Source organism: Diplotaxodon limnothrissa, linkage group LG3, assembly GCF_057381915.1.
Source record: "Diplotaxodon limnothrissa isolate DT_005_m linkage group LG3, D_limnothrissa_male_GT1.1, whole genome shotgun sequence".
In the NCBI taxonomy this organism is placed as follows: Eukaryota; Metazoa; Chordata; class Actinopteri; order Cichliformes; family Cichlidae; genus Diplotaxodon; species Diplotaxodon limnothrissa.
Genome location: NC_140598.1, coordinates 69,060,242 through 69,083,053, shown reverse-complemented (window position 1 = coordinate 69,083,053; position 22,812 = coordinate 69,060,242). Strand labels below are relative to the sequence as shown.

At 58.3% G+C, this 22,812-nt stretch overlaps 9 non-coding genes and 4 pseudogenes across 9 annotated transcripts; all 13 read right to left on the bottom strand.

Annotated features, from left to right (window-relative positions):
• Positions 1 to 1,694: 1,694 nt before the first annotated feature.
• Positions 1,695 to 1,813, bottom strand: LOC146637590 (5S ribosomal RNA). Its single transcript, XR_014905971.1, has one exon. It is a non-coding gene; the product is annotated as a 5S ribosomal RNA (ribosomal RNA).
• Positions 1,814 to 2,715: 902 nt separating this feature from the next.
• LOC146637589 (5S ribosomal RNA) lies at positions 2,716 to 2,834 on the bottom strand. The gene has a single exon (XR_014905959.1). It is a non-coding gene; the product is annotated as a 5S ribosomal RNA (ribosomal RNA).
• A 1,535-nt stretch (positions 2,835 to 4,369) lies between these two features.
• LOC146637588 (5S ribosomal RNA) lies at positions 4,370 to 4,488 on the bottom strand. The gene has a single exon (XR_014905991.1). It is a non-coding gene; the product is annotated as a 5S ribosomal RNA (ribosomal RNA).
• A 2,082-nt stretch (positions 4,489 to 6,570) lies between these two features.
• On the bottom strand, positions 6,571 to 6,689 carry LOC146637587 (5S ribosomal RNA). The gene has a single exon (XR_014905990.1). It is a non-coding gene; the product is annotated as a 5S ribosomal RNA (ribosomal RNA).
• A 1,259-nt stretch (positions 6,690 to 7,948) lies between these two features.
• Positions 7,949 to 8,067, bottom strand: LOC146637586 (5S ribosomal RNA; annotated as a pseudogene).
• Positions 8,068 to 9,638: 1,571 nt separating this feature from the next.
• LOC146637585 (5S ribosomal RNA) lies at positions 9,639 to 9,757 on the bottom strand. The gene has a single exon (XR_014905536.1). It is a non-coding gene; the product is annotated as a 5S ribosomal RNA (ribosomal RNA).
• A 1,179-nt stretch (positions 9,758 to 10,936) lies between these two features.
• On the bottom strand, positions 10,937 to 11,055 carry LOC146637584 (5S ribosomal RNA; annotated as a pseudogene).
• A 2,282-nt stretch (positions 11,056 to 13,337) lies between these two features.
• On the bottom strand, positions 13,338 to 13,456 carry LOC146637583 (5S ribosomal RNA). Its single transcript, XR_014905526.1, has one exon. It is a non-coding gene; the product is annotated as a 5S ribosomal RNA (ribosomal RNA).
• Positions 13,457 to 15,538: 2,082 nt separating this feature from the next.
• LOC146637582 (5S ribosomal RNA) lies at positions 15,539 to 15,657 on the bottom strand. Its single transcript, XR_014905535.1, has one exon. It is a non-coding gene; the product is annotated as a 5S ribosomal RNA (ribosomal RNA).
• A 1,259-nt stretch (positions 15,658 to 16,916) lies between these two features.
• LOC146637581 (5S ribosomal RNA) lies at positions 16,917 to 17,035 on the bottom strand (annotated as a pseudogene).
• A 1,571-nt stretch (positions 17,036 to 18,606) lies between these two features.
• Positions 18,607 to 18,725, bottom strand: LOC146637580 (5S ribosomal RNA). The gene has a single exon (XR_014905534.1). It is a non-coding gene; the product is annotated as a 5S ribosomal RNA (ribosomal RNA).
• A 1,179-nt stretch (positions 18,726 to 19,904) lies between these two features.
• On the bottom strand, positions 19,905 to 20,023 carry LOC146637579 (5S ribosomal RNA; annotated as a pseudogene).
• Positions 20,024 to 22,305: 2,282 nt separating this feature from the next.
• On the bottom strand, positions 22,306 to 22,424 carry LOC146637578 (5S ribosomal RNA). Its single transcript, XR_014905525.1, has one exon. It is a non-coding gene; the product is annotated as a 5S ribosomal RNA (ribosomal RNA).
• Positions 22,425 to 22,812: the final 388 nt, after the last annotated feature.

Genomic DNA, 22,812 nt, shown 5'->3' with positions numbered 1-22,812 from the left:
GGCCCTGGTGTGGTGTAAGTGGCCTCAGCCAGCAGACACAGGCCCTGGTGTGTTGTAAGTGGCCTCAGCCAGCAGCCACAGGCCCTGGTGTGGTCTAAGTGGCCTCAGCCAGTGCCACAGGCCCTGGTGTGGTGTAAGTGGCCTGAGCAAGTGCCACAGGCCCTGGTGTGGTGTAAGTGGCCTAAGCCAGAGCCACAGGCCCTGGTGTGGTGTAAGTGGCCTCAATAGCAAATAAGGCCCTGGTGTGGTGTAAGTGGCCTGAGCAAGAGCCACAGGGCCTGGTTTGGTGAAGATGGCCTCGGCCAGAAGCGCAGGGCCTGGTGTGATGTGAGTGGCCTGAGCAAGAGCCACAGGCCCTGGTGTGGTGTAAGTGGCCTCAGCCAGCAGCCACAGGCCCTGGTGTGGTGTAAGTGGCCTCAGCCAGCAGCCACAGGCCCTGATGTGGTGTAAGTGGCCCCAGCCGGTCACTCACGCCCTGGTGTGGTGTAGGTGGCCCCAGCCGGTCACTCACGCCCTGGTGTGGTGTAGGTGGCATCAGCTAGCAGCACAGGGCCTGGTTTGGTGAAGATGGCCTCGGCCAGAAGCGCAGGGCCTGGTGTGATGTGAGTGGCCTGAGCAAGAGCCACAGGCACTGGTGTGGTGTAAGTCGCCTCAGCCAGCAGCCACAGGCCCTGGTGTGGTGTAAGTCGCCTCAGCCAGAAGCCACAGGCACTGGTGTGGTGTAAGTGGCCTCAGCCAGCAGCAAAAGGGCCCTGGTGTGGTGTAAGTCGCCTCAGCCAGCAGCCACAGGCCCTGGTGGGGTGTAGGTGGCCTCAGCCAGCAGCCACAGGCCCTGGTGTGGTGTAAGTGGCCTCAATAGCAACTAAGGCCCTGGTGTGGTGTAAGTGGCTTCAGCCAGCAGCCACAAGCTCTGGTGTGGTGTAACTGGCCTCAGCCAGCAGCCACAGGCCCTGGTGTGGTGTAAGTGGCCTCAGCCAGAGCCACAGGCCCTGATGTGATGTAAGTGGCCCCAGCCGGTCATTCAGGCCCTGGTGTGGTGTAGGTGGCATCAGCCAGCAGCCACAGGCCCTGGTGTGGTCTAAGTGGCCTCAGCCAGTGCCACAGGCCCTGGTGTGGTGTAAGTGGCCTGAGCAAGAGCCACAGGCCCTGGTGTGGTGTAAGTGGCCTCAGCCAGCAGCCACAGGCCCTGGTGTGGTGTAAGTGGCCTGAGCAAGTGCCACAGGCCCTGGTGTGGTGTAAGTGGTCTAAGCCAGAGCCACAGGCCCTGGTGTGGTGTAAGTGGCCTCAATAGCAAATAAGGCCCTGGTGTGGTGTAAGTGGCCTCAGCCAGTGCCACAGGCCCTGGTGTGGTGTAAGTGGCCTGAGCAAGAGCCACAGACCCTGGTGTGGTGTAATTGGCCTCAATAGCAACTAAGGCCCTGGTGTGGTGTAGGTGGCCTCAGCCAGCAGCCACAGGCCCTGGTGTGGTGTAAGTGGCCTCAGCCAGCAGCCACAGGCCCTGATGTGGTGTAAGTGGCCCCAGCCGGTCACTCAGGCCCTGGTGTGGTGTAGGTGGCATCAGCTAGCAGCACAAGACATTGGAAAACAGCCAAAAGCAATGTCGTTAATGTGCCCTCATTAATGGGGAGCTGCTTTTGGTCTTTTAATACACCCCTTCTCTGGATCAAAAGCGGTTCAATGACATGAAAATGAAAGGCTTACAGCACCAGGTATTCCCAGGCAGTCTCCCATCCAAGTACTAACCAAGCCCAGCCCTGCTTAGCTTCCGAGATCAGATGAGGTCGGGCGTGCTCAGGGTGGTATGGCCGTAAGCTGCTGGCCCCAGCACAATGTCTCAATTTATGGATTCAAGTGATTAGGTGGCAAGTACCTGAAGTTACGAAGACAATCCTATAACCCTACCTGCATGTTTGCATAATACCCTAACCCAAAGGCTCAGTTTGGCATTTATCCAACAGCACAGGCCCTGGATTGTTGAAGATGGCCTCAGGAACCAGCACAGGGCCTGGTGTGTTGTACATGGCCAAAGCAAGCAGCACAGGGCCTGGTTTGGTGAAGATGGCCTCGGCCAGAAGCACAGGGCCTGGTGTGACATTAGTGGCCTGAGCAAGAGCCACAGGCCCTGGTGTGGTGTAAGTGGCCTGAGCAAGAGCCACAGGCACTGGTGTGGTGTAAGTGGCCTGAGCAAGAGCCACAGGCCCTGGTGTGGTGTAAGTGGCCTCAGCCAGCAGCCACAGGCCCTGGTGTGGTGTAAGTAGCCTCAGCCAGAAGCCACAGGCCCTGGTGTGGTGTAAGTGGCCTCAGCCAGCAGCAACAGGCCCTGGTGTGGTGTAAGTGGCCTCAGCCAGCAGCCACAGGCCCTGGTGTGGTGTAGGTGGCCTCAGCCAGCAGCCACAGGCCCTGGTGTGGTGTAAGTGGCCTCAGCCAGCAGCCACAGGCCCTGGTGTGGTCTAAGTGGCCTCAGCCAGTGCCACAGGCCCTGGTGTGGTGTAAGTGGCCTCAGCCAGCAGCCACAGGCCCTGATGTGGTGTAAGTGGCCCCAGCCGGTCACTCAGGCCCTGGTGTGGTGTAGGTGGCATCAGCTAGCAGCACAAGACATTGGAAAACAGCCAAAAGCAATGTCGTTAATGTGCCCTCATTAATGGGGAGCTGCTTTTGGTCTTTTAATACACCCCTTCTCTGGATCAAAAGCGGTTCAATGACATGAAAATGAAAGGCTTACAGCACCAGGTATTCCCAGGCAGTCTCCCATCCAAGTACTAACCAAGCCCAGCCCTGCTTAGCTTCCGAGATCAGATGAGGTCGGGCGTGCTCAGGGTGGTATGGCCGTAAGCTGCTGGCCCCAGCACAATGTCTCAATTTATGGATTCAAGTGATTAGGTGGCAAGTACCTGAAGTTACGAAGACAATCCTATAACCCTACCTGCATGTTTGCATAATACCCTAACCCAAAGGCTCAGTTTGGCATTTATCCAACAGCACAGGCCCTGGATTGTTGAAGATGGCCTCAGGAACCAGCACAGGGCCTGGTGTGTTGTACATGGCCAAAGCAAGCAGCACAGGGCCTGGTTTGGTGAAGATGGCCTCGGCCAGAAGCACAGGGCCTGGTGTGACATTAGTGGCCTGAGCAAGAGCCACAGGCCCTGGTGTGGTGTAAGTGGCCTGAGCAAGAGCCACAGGCACTGGTGTGGTGTAAGTGGCCTGAGCAAGAGCCACAGGCCCTGGTGTGGTGTAAGTGGCCTCAGCCAGCAGCCACAGGCCCTGGTGTGGTGTAAGTAGCCTCAGCCAGAAGCCACAGGCCCTGGTGTGGTGTAAGTGGCCTCAGCCAGCAGCAACAGGCCCTGGTGTGGTGTAAGTGGCCTCAGCCAGCAGCCACAGGCCCTGGTGTGGTGTAGGTGGCCTCAGCCAGCAGCCACAGGCCCTGGTGTGGTGTAAGTGGCCTCAGCCAGCAGCCACAGGCCCTGGTGTGGTCTAAGTGGCCTCAGCCAGTGCCACAGGCCCTGGTGTGGTGTAAGTGGCCTCAGCCAGCAGCCACAGGCCCTGGTGTGGTGTAAGTCGCCTCAGCCAGAAGCCACAGGCACTGGTGTAGTGTAAGTGGCCTCAGCCAGCAGCAAAAGGGCCCTGGTGTGGTGTAAGTCGCCTCAGTCAGCAGCCACAGGCCCTGGTGTGGTGTAGGTGGCCTCAGCCAGCAGCCACAGGCCCTGGTGTGGTGTAAGTGGCCTCAGCCAGCAGCCACAGGCCCTGGTGTGGTGTAAGTGGCCTCAGCCAGCAGCCACAGGCCCTTGTGTGGTGTAAGTGGCCTCAGCCAGTGCCACAGGCCCTGCTGTGGTGTAAGTGGCCTGAGCAAGAGCCACAGACCCTGGTGTGGTGTAATTGGCCTCAATAGCAACTAATGCCCTGGTGTGGTGTAGGTGGCCTCAGCCAGCAGCCACAGGCCCTGGTGTGGTGTAAGTGGCCTCAGCCAGCAGCCACAGGCCCTGGTGTGGTGTAAGTGGCCTAAGACAGAGCCACAGGCCCTGGTGTGGTGTAAGTGGCCTCAATAGCAACTAAGGCCCTGGTGTGGTGTAAGTGGCTTCAGCCAGCAGCCACAGGCTCTGGTGTGGTGTAACTGGCCTCAGCCAGCAGCCACAGGCCCTGGTGTGGTGTAAGTGGCCTCAGCCAGAGCCACAGGCCCTGATGTGGTGTAAGTGGCCCCAGCCGGTCACTCAGGCCCTGTTGTGGTGTAGGTGGCATCAGCTAGCAGCACAAGACATTGGAAAAGAGCCAAAAGCAGTGTCGTTAATGTGCCCTCATTAATGGGCAGCTGCTTTTGGTCTTTTAATACACCCCTTCTCTGGATCAAAAGCGGTTCAATGACATGAAAATGAAAGGCTTACAGCACCAGGTATTCCCAGGCAGTCTCCCATCCAAGTACTAACCAAGCCCAGCCCTGCTTAGCTTCCGAGATCAGACGAGGTCGGGCGTGCTCAGGGTGGTATGGCCGTAAGCTGCTGGCTCCAGCACAATGTCTCAATTTATGGATTCAAGTGATTAGGTGGCAAGTACCTGAAGTTACGAAGACAATCCTATAACCATACCTGCATGTTTGCATAATACCCTAACCCAAAGGCTCAATTTGGCATTTATCCAACAGCACAGGCCCTGGATTGTTGAAGATGGCCTCAGGAACCAGCACAGGGCCTGGTGTGTTGTACATGGCCACAGCAAGCAGCACAGGGCCTGGTTTGGTGAAGATGGCCTCGGCCAGAAGCGCAGGGCCTGGTGTGATGTGAGTGGCCTGAGCAAGAGCCACAGGCCCTGGTGTGGTGTAAGTGGCCTCAGCCAGCAGCCACAGGCCCTGGTGTGGTGTAAGTCGCCTCAGCCAGAAGCCACAGGCCCTGGTGTGGTGTAAGTGGTCTCAGCCAGCAGCCACAGGCCCTGGTGTGGTGTAGGTGGCCTCAGCCAGCAGCCACAGGCCCTTGTGTGGTGTAAGTGGCCTCAGCCAGCAGCCACAGGCCCTGGTGTGGTGTAAGTGGCCTCAGCCAGTGCCACAGGCCCTGGTGTGGTGTAAGTGGCCTGAGCAAGAGCCACAGACCCTGGTGTGGTGTAATTGGCCTCAATAGCAACTAAGGCCCTGGTGTGGTGTAGGTGGCCTCAGCCAGCAGCCACAGGCCCTGGTGTGGTGTAAGTGGCCTCAGCCAGCAGCCACAGGCCCTGGTGTGGTGTAAGTGGCCTCAGCCAGTGCCACAGGCCCTGGTGTGGTGTAAGTGGCCTGAGCAAGAGCCACAGGCCCTGGTGTGGTGTAAGTGGCCTCAGCCAGCAGCCACAGGCCCTGGTGTGGTGTAAGTGGCCTGAGCAAGAGCCACAGGCCCTGGTGTGGTGTAAGTGGCCTAAGCCAGAGCCACAGGCCCTGGTGTGGTGTAAGTGGCCTCAATAGCAAATAAGGCCCATGTGTGGTGTAATTGGTCTCAGCCAGAGCCACAGGCCCTGGTGTGGTGTAAGTGGCCTCAGCAAGCAGCCACAGGCTCTGGTGTGGTGTAAGTGGCCTCAGCCAGCAGCCACAGGCCCTGGTGTGGTTTAAGTGGCCACAGCCAGCAGCCACAGGCCCTGGTGTGGTCTAAGTGGCCTCAGCCAGTGCCACAGGCCCTGGTGTGGTGTAAGTGGCCTCAGCCAGAGCCACAGGCCCTGATGTGGTGTAAGTGGCCCCAGCCGGTCACTCACGCCCTGGTGTGGTGTAGGTGGCCCCAGCCGGTCACTCACGCCCTGGTGTGGTGTAGGTGGCATCAGCTAGCAGCACAGGGCCTGGTTTGGTGAAGATGGCCTCGGCCAGAAGCGCAGGGCCTGGTGTGGTCTAAGTGGCCTCAGCCAGTGCCACAGGCCCTGGTGTGGTGTAAGTCGCCTCAGCCAGCAGCCACAGGCCCTGGTGTGGTGTAAGTCACCTCAGCCAGAAGCCACAGGCACTGGTGTGGTGTAAGTGGCCTCAGCCAGCAGCAAAAGGGCCCTGGTGTGGTGTAAGTCGCCTCAGCCAGCAGCCACAGGCCCTGGTGGGGTGTAAGTGGCCTCAGCCAGCAGCCACAGGCCCTGGTGTGGTGTAAGTGGCCTCAGCCAGCAGCCACAGGCCCTGGTGTGGTGTAAGTCGCCTCAGCCAGTGCCACAGGCCCTGGTGTGGTGTAAGTGGCCTGAGCAAGAGCCACAGACCCTGGTGTGGTGTAATTGGCCTCAATAGCAACTAAGGCCCTGGTGTGGTGTAGGTGGCCTCAGCCAGCAGCCACAGGCCCTGGTGTGGTGTAAGTGGCCTCAGCCAGCAGCCACAGGCCCTGATGTGGTGTAAGTGGCCCCAGCCGGTCACTCAGGCCCTGGTGTGGTGTAAGTGGCCTCAGCCAGAGCCACAGGCCCTGATGTGGTGTAAGTGGCCCCAGCCGGTCACTCAGGCCCTTGTGTGGTGTAGGTTGCATCAGCTAGCAGCACAAGACATTGGAAAAGAGCCAAAAGCAATGTCGTTAATGTGCCCTCATTAATGGGCAGCTGCTTTTGGTCTTTTAATACACCCCTTCTCTGGATCAAAAGCGGTTCAATGACATGAAAATGAAAGGCTTACAGCACCAGGTATTCCCAGGCAGTCTCCCATCCAAGTACTAACCAAGCCCAGCCCTGCTTAGCTTCCGAGATCAGACGAGGTCGGGCGTGCTCAGGGTGGTATGGCCGTAAGCTGCTGGCCCCAGCACAATGTCTCAATTTATGGATTCAAGTGATTAGGTGGCAAGTACCTGAAGTTACGAAGACAATCCTATAACCATACCTGCATGTTTGCATAATACCCTAACCCAAAGGCTCAGTTTGGCATTTATCCAACAGCACAGGCCCTGGATTGTTGAAGATGGCCTCAGGAACCAGCACAGGGCCTGGTTTGGTGAAGATGGCCTCAGCCAGCAGCCACAGGCCCTGGTTTGGTGTAAGTGGCCTCAGCCAGCAGCCACAGGCCCTGGTGTGGTGTAAGTGGCCTCAGCCAGCAGCCACAGGCCCTGGTGTGGTGTAAGTGGCCTGAGCAAGAGCCACAGGCCCTGGTGTGGTGTAAGTGGCCTGAGCAAGAGCCACAGGCCCTGGTGTGGTGTAAGTGGTCTCAGCCAGCAGCCACAGGCCCTGGTGTGGTGTAGGTGGCCTCAGCCAGCAGCCACAGGCCCTTGTGTGGTGTAAGTGGCCTCAGCCAGCAGCCACAGGCCCTGGTGTGGTGTAAGTGGCCTCAGCCAGTGCCACAGGCCCTGGTGTGGTGTAAGTGGCCTGAGCAAGAGCCACAGACCCTGGTGTGGTGTAATTGGCCTCAATAGCAACTAAGGCCCTGGTGTGGTGTAAGTGGCCTCAGCCAGCAGCCACAGGCCCTGGTGTGGTGTAAGTCGCCTCAGCCAGAAGCCACAGGCACTGGTGTGGTGTAAGTGGCCTCAGCCAGCAGCAAAAGGGCCCTGGTGTGGTGTAAGTCGCCTCAGTCAGCAGCCACAGGCCCTGGTGTGGTGTAGGTGGCCTCAGCCAGCAGCCACAGGCCCTGGTGTGGTGTAAGTGGCCTCAGCCAGTGCCACAGGCCCTGGTGTGGTGTAAGTGGCCTGAGCAAGAGCCACAGACCCTGGTGTGGTGTAATTGGCCTCAATAGCAACTAATGCCCTGGTGTGGTGTAGGTGGCCTCAGCCAGCAGCCACAGGCCCTGGTGTGGTGTAAGTGGCCTCAGCCAGCAGCCACAGGCCCTGGTGTGGTGTAAGTGGCCTCAGCCAGCAGCCACAGGCTCTGATGTGGTGTAAGTGGCCCCAGCCGGTCACTCAGGCCCTGGTGTGGTGTAGGTGGCATCAGCTAGCAGCACAAGACATTGGAAAAGAGCCAAAAGCAATGTCGTTAATGTGCCCTCATTAATGGGGAGCTGCTTTTGGTCTTTTAATACACCCCTTCTCTGGATCAAAAGCGGTTCAATGACATGAAAATGAAAGGCTTACAGCACCAGGTATTCCCAGGCAGTCTCCCATCCAAGTACTAACCAAGCCCAGCCCTGCTTAGCTTCCGAGATCAGACAAGGTCGGGCGTGCTCAGGGTGGTATGGCCGTAAGCTGCTGGCCCCAGCACAATGTCTCAATTTATGGATTCAAGTGATTAGGTGGCAAGTACCTGAAGTTACGAAGACAATCCTATAACCATACCTGCATGTTTGCATAATACCCTAACCCAAAGGCTCAGTTTGGCATTTATCCAACAGCACAGGCCCTGGATTGTTGAAGATGGCCTCAAGAACCAGCACAGGACCTGGTGTGTTTTACATGGCCACAGCAAGCAGCACAGGGCCTGGTTTGGTGAAGATGGCCTCAGCAAGCAGCCACAGGCCCTGGTTTGGTGTAAGTGGCCTCAGCCAGCAGCCACAGGCCCTGGTGTGGTCTAAGTGGCCTCAGCCAGTGCCACAGGCCCTGGTGTGGTGTAAGTGGCCTGAGCAAGAGCCACAGGCCCTGGTGTGGTGTAATTGGCCTCAGCCAGCAGCCACAGGCCCTGGTGTGGTGTAAGTGGCCTGAGCAAGAGCCACAGGCCCTGGTGTGGTGTATGTGGCCTCAGCCAGCAGCCACAGGCCCTGGTGTGGTGTAAGTAGCCTCAGCCAGAAGCCACAGGCACTGGTGTGGTGTAAGTGGCCTCAGCCAGCAGCAACAGGCCCTGGTGTGGTGTAAGTCGCCTCAGCCAGCAGCCACAGGCCCTGGTGTGGTGTAGGTGGCCTCAGCCAGCAGCCACAGGCCCTGGTGTGGTGTAAGTGGCCTCAGCCAGCAGCCACAGGCCCTGGTGTGGTGTAAGTGGCCTCAGCCAGCAGCCACAGTCCCTGGTGTGGTCTAAGTGGCCTCAGCCAGTGCCACAGGCCCTGGTGTGGTGTAAGTGGCCTGAGCAAAAGCCACAGACCCTGGTGTGGTGTAATTGGCCTCAATAGCAACTAAGGCCCTGGTGTGGTGTATGTGGCCTCAGGCAGCAGCCACAGGCCCTGTTGTGATGTAACTTGCCTCAGCCAGCAGCCACAGGCCCTGGTGTGGTGTAAGTGGCCTCAGCCAGAGCCACAGGCCCTGTTGTGATGTAACTTGCCTCAGCCAGCAGCCACAGGCCCTGATGTGGTGTAAGTGGCCCCAGCCGGTCACTCAGGCCCTGGTGTGGTGTAAGTGGCCTGAGCAAGAGCCACAGGCCCTGGTGTGGTGTAAGTCGCCTCAGCCAGTGCCACAGGCCCTGGTGTGGTGTAAGTGGCCTGAGCAAGAGCCACAGACCCTGGTGTGGTGTAATTGGCCTCAATAGCAACTAAGGCCCTGGTGTGGTGTAGGTGGCCTCAGCCAGCAGCCACAGGCCCTGGTGTGGTGTCAGTGGCCTCAGCCAGCAGCCACAGGCCCTGATGTGGTGTAAGTGGCCCCAGCCGGTCACTCAGGCCCTGGTGTGGTGTAAGTGGCCTCAGCCAGAGCCACAGGCCCTGATGTGGTGTAAGTGGCCCCAGCCGGTCACTCAGGCCCTTGTGTGGTGTAGGTTGCATCAGCTAGCAGCACAAGACATTGGAAAAGAGCCAAAAGCAATGTCGTTAATGTGCCCTCATTAATGGGCAGCTGCTTTTGGTCTTTTAATACACCCCTTCTCTGGATCAAAAGCGGTTCAATGACATGAAAATCAAAGGCTTACAGCACCAGGTATTCCCAGGCAGTCTCCCATCCAAGTACTAACCAAGCCCAGCCCTGCTTAGCTTCCGAGATCAGACGAGGTCGGGCGTGCTCAGAGTGGTATGGCCGTAAGCTGCTGGCGCCAGCACAATGTCTCAATTTATGGATTCAAGTGATTAGGTGGCAAGTACCTGAAGTTACGAAGACAATCCTATAACCATACCTGCATGTTTGCATAATACCCTAACCCAAAGGCTCAGTTTGGCATTTATCCAACAGCACAGGCCCTGGATTGTTGAAGATGGCCTCAGGAACCAGCACAGGGCCTGGTTTGGTGAAGATGGCCTCAGCCAGCAGCCACAGGCCCTGGTGTGGTGTAAGTGGCCTGAGCAAGAGCCACAGGCCCTGGTGTGGTGTAAGTGGTCTCAGCCAGCAGCCACAGGCCCTGGTGTGGTGTAGGTGGCCTCAGCCAGCAGCCACAGGCCCTTGTGTGGTGTAAGTGGCCTCAGCCAGCAGCCACAGGCCCTGGTGTGGTGTAAGTGGCCTCACCCAGTGCCACAGGCCCTGGTGTGGTGTAAGTGGCCTCAGCCAGTGCCACAGGCCCTGGTGTGGTGTAAGTGGCCTGAGCAAGAGCCACAGACCCTGGTGTGGTGTAATTGGCCTCAATAGCAACTAAGGCCCTGGTGTGGTGTAAGTGGCCTCAGCCAGCAGCCACAGGCCCTGGTGTGGTGTAAGTCGCCTCAGCCAGAAGCCACAGGCACTGGTGTGGTGTAAGTGGCCTCAGCCAGCAGCAAAAGGGCCCTGGTGTGGTGTAAGTCGCCTCAGTCAGCAGCCACAGGCCCTGGTGTGGTGTAGGTGGCCTCAGCCAGCAGCCACAGGCCCTGGTGTGGTGTAAGTGGCCTCAGCCAGTGCCACAGGCCCTGGTGTGGTGTAAGTGGCCTGAGCAAGAGCCACAGACCCTGGTGTGGTGTAATTGGCCTCAATAGCAACTAATGCCCTGGTGTGGTGTAGGTGGCCTCAGCCAGCAGCCACAGGCCCTGGTGTGGTGTAAGTGGCCTCAGCCAGCAGCCACAGGCCCTGGTGTGGTGTAAGTGGCCTCAGCCAGCAGCCACAGGCTCTGATGTGGTGTAAGTGGCCCCAGCCGGTCACTCAGGCCCTGGTGTGGTGTAGGTGGCATCAGCTAGCAGCACAAGACATTGGAAAAGAGCCAAAAGCAATGTCGTTAATGTGCCCTCATTAATGGGGAGCTGCTTTTGGTCTTTTAATACACCCCTTCTCTGGATCAAAAGCGGTTCAATGACATGAAAATGAAAGGCTTACAGCACCAGGTATTCCCAGGCAGTCTCCCATCCAAGTACTAACCAAGCCCAGCCCTGCTTAGCTTCCGAGATCAGACAAGGTCGGGCGTGCTCAGGGTGGTATGGCCGTAAGCTGCTGGCCCCAGCACAATGTCTCAATTTATGGATTCAAGTGATTAGGTGGCAAGTACCTGAAGTTACGAAGACAATCCTATAACCATACCTGCATGTTTGCATAATACCCTAACCCAAAGGCTCAGTTTGGCATTTATCCAACAGCACAGGCCCTGGATTGTTGAAGATGGCCTCAAGAACCAGCACAGGACCTGGTGTGTTTTACATGGCCACAGCAAGCAGCACAGGGCCTGGTTTGGTGAAGATGGCCTCAGCAAGCAGCCACAGGCCCTGGTTTGGTGTAAGTGGCCTCAGCCAGCAGCCACAGGCCCTGGTGTGGTCTAAGTGGCCTCAGCCAGTGCCACAGGCCCTGGTGTGGTGTAAGTGGCCTGAGCAAGAGCCACAGGCCCTGGTGTGGTGTAATTGGCCTCAGCCAGCAGCCACAGGCCCTGGTGTGGTGTAAGTGGCCTGAGCAAGAGCCACAGGCCCTGGTGTGGTGTATGTGGCCTCAGCCAGCAGCCACAGGCCCTGGTGTGGTGTAAGTAGCCTCAGCCAGAAGCCACAGGCACTGGTGTGGTGTAAGTGGCCTCAGCCAGCAGCAACAGGCCCTGGTGTGGTGTAAGTCGCCTCAGCCAGCAGCCACAGGCCCTGGTGTGGTGTAGGTGGCCTCAGCCAGCAGCCACAGGCCCTGGTGTGGTGTAAGTGGCCTCAGCCAGCAGCCACAGGCCCTGGTGTGGTGTAAGTGGCCTCAGCCAGCAGCCACAGTCCCTGGTGTGGTCTAAGTGGCCTCAGCCAGTGCCACAGGCCCTGGTGTGGTGTAAGTGGCCTGAGCAAAAGCCACAGACCCTGGTGTGGTGTAATTGGCCTCAATAGCAACTAAGGCCCTGGTGTGGTGTATGTGGCCTCAGGCAGCAGCCACAGGCCCTGTTGTGATGTAACTTGCCTCAGCCAGCAGCCACAGGCCCTGGTGTGGTGTAAGTGGCCTCAGCCAGAGCCACAGGCCCTGTTGTGATGTAACTTGCCTCAGCCAGCAGCCACAGGCCCTGATGTGGTGTAAGTGGCCCCAGCCGGTCACTCAGGCCCTGGTGTGGTGTAAGTGGCCTGAGCAAGAGCCACAGGCCCTGGTGTGGTGTAAGTGGCCTCAGCCAGCAGCCACAGGCCCTGGTGTGGTGTAAGTGGCCTGAGCAAGTGCCACAGGCCCTGGTGTGGTGTAAGTGGCCTAAGCCAGAGCCACAGGCCCTGGTGTGGTGTAAGTGGCCTCAATAGCAAATAAGGCCCTGGTGTGGTGTAAGTGGCCTGAGCAAGAGCCACAGGGCCTGGTTTGGTGAAGATGGCCTCGGCCAGAAGCGCAGGGCCTGGTGTGATGTGAGTGGCCTGAGCAAGAGCCACAGGCCCTGGTGTGGTGTAAGTGGCCTCAGCCAGCAGCCACAGGCCCTGGTGTGGTGTAAGTCGCCTCAGCCAGAAGCCACAGGCACTGGTGTAGTGTAAGTGGCCTCAGCCAGCAGCAAAAGGGCCCTGGTGTGGTGTAAGTCGCCTCAGTCAGCAGCCACAGGCCCTGGTGTGGTGTAGGTGGCCTCAGCCAGCAGGCACAGGCCCTGGTGTGGTGTAAGTGGCCTCAGCCAGCAGCCACAGGCCCTGGTGTGGTGTAAGTGGCCTCAGCCAGCAGCCACAGGCCCTGGTGTGGTGTAAGTGGCCTCAGCCAGTGCCACAGGCCCTGGTGTGGTGTAAGTGGCCTGAGCAAGAGCCACAGACCCTGGTGTGGTGTAATTGGCCTCAATAGCAACTAATGCCCTGGTGTGGTGTAGGTGGCCTCAGCCAGCAGCCACAGGCCCTGGTGTGGTGTAAGTGGCCTCAGCCAACAGCCACAGGCCCTGGTGTGGTGTAAGTGGCCTCAGCCAGTGCCACAGGCCCTGGTGTGGTGTAAGTGGCCTGAGCAAGAGCCACAGACCCTGGTGTGGTGTAATTGGCCTCAATAGCAACTAATGCCCTGGTGTGGTGTAGGTGGCCTCAGCCAGCAGCCACAGGCCCTGGTGTGGTGTAAGTGGCCTCAGCCAGCAGCCACAGGCCCTGGTGTGGTGTAAGTGGCCTCAGCCAGAGCCACAGGCCCTGATGTGGTGTAAGTGGCCCCAGCCGGTCACTCAGGCCCTTGTGTGGTGTAGGTTGCATCAGCTAGCAGCACAAGACATTGGAAAAGAGCCAAAAGCAATGTCGTTAATGTGCCCTCATTAATGGGCAGATGCTTTTGGTCTTTTAATACACCCCTTCTCTGGATCAAAAGCGGTTCAATGACATGAAAATGAAAGGCTTACAGCACCAGGTATTCCCAGGCAGTCTCCCATCCAAGTACTAACCAAGCCCAGCCCTGCTTAGCTTCCGAGATCAGACGAGGTCGGGCGTGCTCAAGGTGGTATGGCCGTAAGCTGCTGGCTCCAGCACAATGTCTCAATTTATGGATTCAAGTGATTAGGTGGCAAGTACCTGAAGTTACGAAGACAATCCTATAACCATACCTGCATGTTTGCATAATACCCTAACCCAAAGGCTCAGTTTGGCATTTATCCAACAGCACAGGCCCTGGATTGTTGAAGATGGCCTCAGGAACCAGCACAGGGCCTGGTGTGTTGTACATGGCCACAGCAAGCAGCACAGGGCCTGGTTTGGTGAAGATGGCCTCGGCCAGAAGCGCAGGGCCTGGTGTGATGTGAGTGGCCTGAGCAAGAGCCACAGGCCCTGGTGTGGTGTAAGTGGCCTCAGCCAGCAGCCACAGGCCCTGGTGTGGTGTAAGTCGCCTCAGCCAGAAGCCACAGGCCCTGGTGTGGTGTAAGTGGTCTCAGCCAGCAGCCACAGGCCCTGGTGTGGTGTAGGTGGCCTCAGCCAGCAGCCACAGGCCCTTGTGTGGTGTAAGTGGCCTCAGCCAGCAGCCACAGGCCCTGGTGTGGTGTAAGTGGCCTCAGCCAGTGCCACAGGCCCTGGTGTGGTGTAAGTGGCCTGAGCAAGAGCCACAGACCCTGGTGTGGTGTAATTGGCCTCAATAGCAACTAAGGCCCTGGTGTGGTGTAGGTGGCCTCAGCCAGCAGCCACAGGCCCTGGTGTGGTGTAAGTGGCCTCAGCCAGCAGCCACAGGCCCTGGTGTGGTGTAAGTGGCCTCAGCCAGTGCCACAGGCCCTGGTGTGGTGTAAGTGGCCTGAGCAAGAGCCACAGGCCCTGGTGTGGTGTAAGTGGCCTCAGCCAGCAGCCACAGGCCCTGGTGTGGTGTAAGTGGCCTGAGCAAGAGCCACAGGCCCTGGTGTGGTGTAAGTGGCCTAAGCCAGAGCCACAGGCCCTGGTGTGGTGTAAGTGGCCTCAATAGCAAATAAGGCCCATGTGTGGTGTAATTGGTCTCAGCCAGAGCCACAGGCCCTGGTGTGGTGTAAGTGGCCTCAGCAAGCAGCCACAGGCTCTGGTGTGGTGTAAGTGGCCTCAGCCAGCAGCCACAGGCCCTGGTGTGGTTTAAGTGGCCACAGCCAGCAGCCACAGGCCCTGGTGTGGTCTAAGTGGCCTCAGCCAGTGCCACAGGCCCTGGTGTGGTGTAAGTGGCCTCAGCCAGAGCCACAGGCCCTGATGTGGTGTAAGTGGCCCCAGCCGGTCACTCACGCCCTGGTGTGGTGTAGGTGGCCCCAGCCGGTCACTCACGCCCTGGTGTGGTGTAGGTGGCATCAGCTAGCAGCACAGGGCCTGGTTTGGTGAAGATGGCCTCGGCCAGAAGCGCAGGGCCTGGTGTGGTCTAAGTGGCCTCAGCCAGTGCCACAGGCCCTGGTGTGGTGTAAGTCGCCTCAGCCAGCAGCCACAGGCCCTGGTGTGGTGTAAGTCGCCTCAGCCAGAAGCCACAGGCACTGGTGTGGTGTAAGTGGCCTCAGCCAGCAGCAAAAGGGCCCTGGTGTGGTGTAAGTCGCCTCAGCCAGCAGCCACAGGCCCTGGTGGGGTGTAAGTGGCCTCAGCCAGCAGCCACAGGCCCTGGTGTGGTGTAAGTGGCCTCAGCCAGCAGCCACAGGCCCTGGTGTGGTGTAAGTCGCCTCAGCCAGTGCCACAGGCCCTGGTGTGGTGTAAGTGGCCTGAGCAAGAGCCACAGACCCTGGTGTGGTGTAATTGGCCTCAATAGCAACTAAGGCCCTGGTGTGGTGTAGGTGGCCTCAGCCAGCAGCCACAGGCCCTGGTGTGGTGTAAGTGGCCTCAGCCAGCAGCCACAGGCCCTGATGTGGTGTAAGTGGCCCCAGCCGGTCACTCAGGCCCTGGTGTGGTGTAAGTGGCCTCAGCCAGAGCCACAGGCCCTGATGTGGTGTAAGTGGCCCCAGCCGGTCACTCAGGCCCTTGTGTGGTGTAGGTTGCATCAGCTAGCAGCACAAGACATTGGAAAAGAGCCAAAAGCAATGTCGTTAATGTGCCCTCATTAATGGGCAGCTGCTTTTGGTCTTTTAATACACCCCTTCTCTGGATCAAAAGCGGTTCAATGACATGAAAATCAAAGGCTTACAGCACCAGGTATTCCCAGGCAGTCTCCCATCCAAGTACTAACCAAGCCCAGCCCTGCTTAGCTTCCGAGATCAGACGAGGTCGGGCGTGCTCAGAGTGGTATGGCCGTAAGCTGCTGGCGCCAGCACAATGTCTCAATTTATGGATTCAAGTGATTAGGTGGCAAGTACCTGAAGTTACGAAGACAATCCTATAACCATACCTGCATGTTTGCATAATACCCTAACCCAAAGGCTCAGTTTGGCATTTATCCAACAGCACAGGCCCTGGATTGTTGAAGATGGCCTCAGGAACCAGCACAGGGCCTGGTTTGGTGAAGATGGCCTCAGCCAGCAGCCACAGGCCCTGGTTTGGTGTAAGTGGCCTCAGCCAGCAGCCACAGGCCCTGGTGTGGTGTAAGTGGCCTCAGCCAGCAGCCACAGGCCCTGGTGTGGTGTAAGTGGCCTGAGCAAGAGCCACAGGCCCTGGTGTGGTGTAAGTGGCCTGAGCAAGAGCCACAGGCCCTGGTGTGGTGTAAGTGGTCTCAGCCAGCAGCCACAGGCCCTGGTGTGGTGTAGGTGGCCTCAGCCAGCAGCCACAGGCCCTTGTGTGGTGTAAGTGGCCTCAGCCAGCAGCCACAGGCCCTGGTGTGGTGTAAGTGGCCTCAGCCAGTGCCACAGGCCCTGGTGTGGTGTAAGTGGCCTGAGCAAGAGCCACAGACCCTGGTGTGGTGTAATTGGCCTCAATAGCAACTAAGGCCCTGGTGTGGTGTAAGTGGCCTCAGCCAGCAGCCACAGGCCCTGGTGTGGTGTAAGTCGCCTCAGCCAGAAGCCACAGGCACTGGTGTGGTGTAAGTGGCCTCAGCCAGCAGCAAAAGGGCCCTGGTGTGGTGTAAGTCGCCTCAGTCAGCAGCCACAGGCCCTGGTGTGGTGTAGGTGGCCTCAGCCAGCAGCCACAGGCCCTGGTGTGGTGTAAGTGGCCTCAGCCAGTGCCACAGGCCCTGGTGTGGTGTAAGTGGCCTGAGCAAGAGCCACAGACCCTGGTGTGGTGTAATTGGCCTCAATAGCAACTAATGCCCTGGTGTGGTGTAGGTGGCCTCAGCCAGCAGCCACAGGCCCTGGTGTGGTGTAAGTGGCCTCAGCCAGCAGCCACAGGCCCTGGTGTGGTGTAAGTGGCCTCAGCCAGCAGCCACAGGCTCTGATGTGGTGTAAGTGGCCCCAGCCGGTCACTCAGGCCCTGGTGTGGTGTAGGTGGCATCAGCTAGCAGCACAAGACATTGGAAAAGAGCCAAAAGCAATGTCGTTAATGTGCCCTCATTAATGGGGAGCTGCTTTTGGTCTTTTAATACACCCCTTCTCTGGATCAAAAGCGGTTCAATGACATGAAAATGAAAGGCTTACAGCACCAGGTATTCCCAGGCAGTCTCCCATCCAAGTACTAACCAAGCCCAGCCCTGCTTAGCTTCCGAGATCAGACAAGGTCGGGCGTGCTCAGGGTGGTATGGCCGTAAGCTGCTGGCCCCAGCACAATGTCTCAATTTATGGATTCAAGTGATTAGGTGGCAAGTACCTGAAGTTACGAAGACAATCCTATAACCATACCTGCATGTTTGCATAATACCCTAACCCAAAGGCTCAGTTTGGCATTTATCCAACAGCACAGGCCCTGGATTGTTGAAGATGGCCTCAAGAACCAGCACAGGACCTGGTGTGTTTTACATGGCCACAGCAAGCAGCACAGGGCCTGGTTTGGTGAAGATGGCCTCAGCAAGCAGCCACAGGCCCTGGTTTGGTGTAAGTGGCCTCAGCCAGCAGCCACAGGCCCTGGTGTGGTCTAAGTGGCCTCAGCCAGTGCCACAGGCCCTGGTGTGGTGTAAGTGGCCTGAGCAAGAGCCACAGGCCCTGGTGTGGTGTAATTGGCCTCAGCCAGCAGCCACAGGCCCTGGTGTGGTGTAAGTGGCCTGAGCAAGAGCCACAGGCCCTGGTGTGGTGTATGTGGCCTCAGCCAGCAGCCACAGGCCCTGGTGTGGTGTAAGTAGCCTCAGCCAGAAGCCACAGGCACTGGTGTGGTGTAAGTGGCCTCAGCCAGCAGCAACAGGCCCTGGTGTGGTGTAAGTCGCCTCAGCCAGCAGCCACAGGCCCTGGTGTGGTGTAGGTGGCCTCAGCCAGCAGCCACAGGCCCTGGTGTGGTGTAAGTGGCCTCAGCCAGCAGCCACAGGCCCTGGTGTGGTGTAAGTGGCCTCAGCCAGCAGCCACAGTCCCTGGTGTGGTCTAAGTGGCCTCAGCCAGTGCCACAGGCCCTGGTGTGGTGTAAGTGGCCTGAGCAAAAGCCACAGACCCTGGTGTGGTGTAATTGGCCTCAATAGCAACTAAGGCCCTGGTGTGGTGTATGTGGCCTCAGGCAGCAGCCACAGGCCCTGTTGTGATGTAACTTGCCTCAGCCAGCAGCCACAGGCCCTGGTGTGGTGTAAGTGGCCTCAGCCAGAGCCACAGGCCCTGTTGTGATGTAACTTGCCTCAGCCAGCAGCCACAGGCCCTGATGTGGTGTAAGTGGCCCCAGCCGGTCACTCAGGCCCTGGTGTGGTGTAAGTGGCCTGAGCAAGAGCCACAGGCCCTGGTGTGGTGTAAGTCGCCTCAGCCAGTGCCACAGGCCCTGGTGTGGTGTAAGTGGCCTGAGCAAGAGCCACAGACCCTGGTGTGGTGTAATTGGCCTCAATAGCAACTAAGGCCCTGGTGTGGTGTAGGTGGCCTCAGCCAGCAGCCACAGGCCCTGGTGTGGTGTCAGTGGCCTCAGCCAGCAGCCACAGGCCCTGATGTGGTGTAAGTGGCCCCAGCCGGTCACTCAGGCCCTGGTGTGGTGTAAGTGGCCTCAGCCAGAGCCACAGGCCCTGATGTGGTGTAAGTGGCCCCAGCCGGTCACTCAGGCCCTTGTGTGGTGTAGGTTGCATCAGCTAGCAGCACAAGACATTGGAAAAGAGCCAAAAGCAATGTCGTTAATGTGCCCTCATTAATGGGCAGCTGCTTTTGGTCTTTTAATACACCCCTTCTCTGGATCAAAAGCGGTTCAATGACATGAAAATCAAAGGCTTACAGCACCAGGTATTCCCAGGCAGTCTCCCATCCAAGTACTAACCAAGCCCAGCCCTGCTTAGCTTCCGAGATCAGACGAGGTCGGGCGTGCTCAGAGTGGTATGGCCGTAAGCTGCTGGCGCCAGCACAATGTCTCAATTTATGGATTCAAGTGATTAGGTGGCAAGTACCTGAAGTTACGAAGACAATCCTATAACCATACCTGCATGTTTGCATAATACCCTAACCCAAAGGCTCAGTTTGGCATTTATCCAACAGCACAGGCCCTGGATTGTTGAAGATGGCCTCAGGAACCAGCACAGGGCCTGGTTTGGTGAAGATGGCCTCAGCCAGCAGCCACAGGCCCTGGTGTGGTGTAAGTGGCCTGAGCAAGAGCCACAGGCCCTGGTGTGGTGTAAGTGGTCTCAGCCAGCAGCCACAGGCCCTGGTGTGGTGTAGGTGGCCTCAGCCAGCAGCCACAGGCCCTTGTGTGGTGTAAGTGGCCTCAGCCAGCAGCCACAGGCCCTGGTGTGGTGTAAGTGGCCTCACCCAGTGCCACAGGCCCTGGTGTGGTGTAAGTGGCCTCAGCCAGTGCCACAGGCCCTGGTGTGGTGTAAGTGGCCTGAGCAAGAGCCACAGACCCTGGTGTGGTGTAATTGGCCTCAATAGCAACTAAGGCCCTGGTGTGGTGTAAGTGGCCTCAGCCAGCAGCCACAGGCCCTGGTGTGGTGTAAGTCGCCTCAGCCAGAAGCCACAGGCACTGGTGTGGTGTAAGTGGCCTCAGCCAGCAGCAAAAGGGCCCTGGTGTGGTGTAAGTCGCCTCAGTCAGCAGCCACAGGCCCTGGTGTGGTGTAGGTGGCCTCAGCCAGCAGCCACAGGCCCTGGTGTGGTGTAAGTGGCCTCAGCCAGTGCCACAGGCCCTGGTGTGGTGTAAGTGGCCTGAGCAAGAGCCACAGACCCTGGTGTGGTGTAATTGGCCTCAATAGCAACTAATGCCCTGGTGTGGTGTAGGTGGCCTCAGCCAGCAGCCACAGGCCCTGGTGTGGTGTAAGTGGCCTCAGCCAGCAGCCACAGGCCCTGGTGTGGTGTAAGTGGCCTCAGCCAGCAGCCACAGGCTCTGATGTGGTGTAAGTGGCCCCAGCCGGTCACTCAGGCCCTGGTGTGGTGTAGGTGGCATCAGCTAGCAGCACAAGACATTGGAAAAGAGCCAAAAGCAATGTCGTTAATGTGCCCTCATTAATGGGGAGCTGCTTTTGGTCTTTTAATACACCCCTTCTCTGGATCAAAAGCGGTTCAATGACATGAAAATGAAAGGCTTACAGCACCAGGTATTCCCAGGCAGTCTCCCATCCAAGTACTAACCAAGCCCAGCCCTGCTTAGCTTCCGAGATCAGACAAGGTCGGGCGTGCTCAGGGTGGTATGGCCGTAAGCTGCTGGCCCCAGCACAATGTCTCAATTTATGGATTCAAGTGATTAGGTGGCAAGTACCTGAAGTTACGAAGACAATCCTATAACCATACCTGCATGTTTGCATAATACCCTAACCCAAAGGCTCAGTTTGGCATTTATCCAACAGCACAGGCCCTGGATTGTTGAAGATGGCCTCAAGAACCAGCACAGGACCTGGTGTGTTTTACATGGCCACAGCAAGCAGCACAGGGCCTGGTTTGGTGAAGATGGCCTCAGCAAGCAGCCACAGGCCCTGGTTTGGTGTAAGTGGCCTCAGCCAGCAGCCACAGGCCCTGGTGTGGTCTAAGTGGCCTCAGCCAGTGCCACAGGCCCTGGTGTGGTGTAAGTGGCCTGAGCAAGAGCCACAGGCCCTGGTGTGGTGTAATTGGCCTCAGCCAGCAGCCACAGGCCCTGGTGTGGTGTAAGTGGCCTGAGCAAGAGCCACAGGCCCTGGTGTGGTGTATGTGGCCTCAGCCAGCAGCCACAGGCCCTGGTGTGGTGTAAGTAGCCTCAGCCAGAAGCCACAGGCACTGGTGTGGTGTAAGTGGCCTCAGCCAGCAGCAACAGGCCCTGGTGTGGTGTAAGTCGCCTCAGCCAGCAGCCACAGGCCCTGGTGTGGTGTAGGTGGCCTCAGCCAGCAGCCACAGGCCCTGGTGTGGTGTAAGTGGCCTCAGCCAGCAGCCACAGGCCCTGGTGTGGTGTAAGTGGCCTCAGCCAGCAGCCACAGTCCCTGGTGTGGTCTAAGTGGCCTCAGCCAGTGCCACAGGCCCTGGTGTGGTGTAAGTGGCCTGAGCAAAAGCCACAGACCCTGGTGTGGTGTAATTGGCCTCAATAGCAACTAAGGCCCTGGTGTGGTGTATGTGGCCTCAGGCAGCAGCCACAGGCCCTGTTGTGATGTAACTTGCCTCAGCCAGCAGCCACAGGCCCTGGTGTGGTGTAAGTGGCCTCAGCCAGAGCCACAGGCCCTGTTGTGATGTAACTTGCCTCAGCCAGCAGCCACAGGCCCTGATGTGGTGTAAGTGGCCCCAGCCGGTCACTCAGGCCCTGGTGTGGTGTAAGTGGCCTGAGCAAGAGCCACAGGCCCTGGTGTGGTGTAAGTGGCCTCAGCCAGCAGCCACAGGCCCTGGTGTGGTGTAAGTGGCCTGAGCAAGTGCCACAGGCCCTGGTGTGGTGTAAGTGGCCTAAGCCAGAGCCACAGGCCCTGGTGTGGTGTAAGTGGCCTCAATAGCAAATAAGGCCCTGGTGTGGTGTAAGTGGCCTGAGCAAGAGCCACAGGGCCTGGTTTGGTGAAGATGGCCTCGGCCAGAAGCGCAGGGCCTGGTGTGATGTGAGTGGCCTGAGCAAGAGCCACAGGCCCTGGTGTGGTGTAAGTGGCCTCAGCCAGCAGCCACAGGCCCTGGTGTGGTGTAAGTCGCCTCAGCCAGAAGCCACAGGCACTGGTGTAGTGTAAGTGGCCTCAGCCAGCAGCAAAAGGGCCCTGGTGTGGTGTAAGTCGCCTCAGTCAGCAGCCACAGGCCCTGGTGTGGTGTAGGTGGCCTCAGCCAGCAGGCACAGGCCCTGGTGTGGTGTAAGTGGCCTCAGCCAGCAGCCACAGGCCCTGGTGTGGTGTAAGTGGCCTCAGCCAGCAGCCACAGGCCCTGGTGTGGTGTAAGTGGCCTCAGCCAGTGCCACAGGCCCTGGTGTGGTGTAAGTGGCCTGAGCAAGAGCCACAGACCCTGGTGTGGTGTAATTGGCCTCAATAGCAACTAATGCCCTGGTGTGGTGTAGGTGGCCTCAGCCAGCAGCCACAGGCCCTGGTGTGGTGTAAGTGGCCTCAGCCAACAGCCACAGGCCCTGGTGTGGTGTAAGTGGCCTCAGCCAGTGCCACAGGCCCTGGTGTGGTGTAAGTGGCCTGAGCAAGAGCCACAGACCCTGGTGTGGTGTAATTGGCCTCAATAGCAACTAATGCCCTGGTGTGGTGTAGGTGGCCTCAGCCAGCAGCCACAGGCCCTGGTGTGGTGTAAGTGGCCTCAGCCAGCAGCCACAGGCCCTGGTGTGGTGTAAGTGGCCTCAGCCAGAGCCACAGGCCCTGATGTGGTGTAAGTGGCCCCAGCCGGTCACTCAGGCCCTTGTGTGGTGTAGGTTGCATCAGCTAGCAGCACAAGACATTGGAAAAGAGCCAAAAGCAATGTCGTTAATGTGCCCTCATTAATGGGCAGATGCTTTTGGTCTTTTAATACACCCCTTCTCTGGATCAAAAGCGGTTCAATGACATGAAAATGAAAGGCTTACAGCACCAGGTATTCCCAGGCAGTCTCCCATCCAAGTACTAACCAAGCCCAGCCCTGCTTAGCTTCCGAGATCAGACGAGGTCGGGCGTGCTCAAGGTGGTATGGCCGTAAGCTGCTGGCTCCAGCACAATGTCTCAATTTATGGATTCAAGTGATTAGGTGGCAAGTACCTGAAGTTACGAAGACAATCCTATAACCATACCTGCATGTTTGCATAATACCCTAACCCAAAGGCTCAGTTTGGCATTTATCCAACAGCACAGGCCCTGGATTGTTGAAGATGGCCTCAGGAACCAGCACAGGGCCTGGTGTGTTGTACATGGCCACAGCAAGCAGCACAGGGCCTGGTTTGGTGAAGATGGCCTCGGCCAGAAGCGCAGGGCCTGGTGTGATGTGAGTGGCCTGAGCAAGAGCCACAGGCCCTGGTGTGGTGTAAGTGGCCTCAGCCAGCAGCCACAGGCCCTGGTGTGGTGTAAGTCGCCTCAGCCAGAAGCCACAGGC